Source organism: Poromitra crassiceps, assembly GCF_964638095.1.
Source record: "Poromitra crassiceps genome assembly, chromosome: 1".
Taxonomy (NCBI): domain Eukaryota; kingdom Metazoa; phylum Chordata; class Actinopteri; order Beryciformes; family Melamphaidae; genus Poromitra; species Poromitra crassiceps.
The window spans coordinates 13,789,029-13,790,043 of NC_139623.1; positions in this window are offsets into that span (position 1 = coordinate 13,789,029).

The window sequence follows — 1,015 nt, forward strand, 5'->3', positions numbered from 1 at the left end:
CATGTTACATCTCATAGCATGTGTAACTTATTATTCTGCACAGAGCATGTTACATCTCATAGCATGTGTAACTTATTATTCTGCACAGAGCATGTTACATCTCATAGCATAACTTATTATTCTGCACAGAGCATGTTACATCTCATAGCATAACTTATTATTCTGCACAGAGCATGTTACATCTCATAGCATGTGTAACTTATTATTCTGCACAGAGCATGTTACATCTCATAACATGTGTAACTTATTATTCTGCACAGAGCATGTTACATCTCATAGCATGTGTAACTTATTATTCTGTACAGAGCATGTTACATCTCATAGCACGTGTAACTTATTATTCTGCACAGAGCATGTTACATCTCATAGCATGTGTAACTTATTATTCTGCACAGAGCATGTTACATCTCATAGCATGTGTAACTTATTATTCTGCACAGAGCATGTTACATCTCATAGCATAACTTATTATTCTGCACAGAGCATGTTACATCTCATAGCATGTGTAACTTATTATTCTGCACAGAGCATGTTACATCTCATAACATGTGTAACTTATTATTCTGCACAGAGCATGTTACATCTCATAGCATGTGTAACTTATTATTCTGCACAGAGCATGTTACATCTCATAACATGTGTAACTTATTATTCTGCACAGAGCATGTTACATCTCATAGCATGTGTAACTTATTATTCTGCACAGAGCATGTTACATCTCATAACATGTGTAACTTATTATTCTGCACAGAGCATGTTACATCTCATAACATGTGTAACTTATTATTCTGCACAGAGCATGTTACATCTCATAGCATGTGTAACTTATTATTCTGCACAGAGCATGTTACATCTCATAACATGTGTAACTTATTATTCTGCACAGAGCATGTTACATCTCATAGCATAACTTATTATTCTGCACAGAGCATGTTACATCTCATAACATGTGTAACTTATTATTCTGCACAGAGCATGTTACATCTCATAACATGTGTAACTTATTATTCTGCAC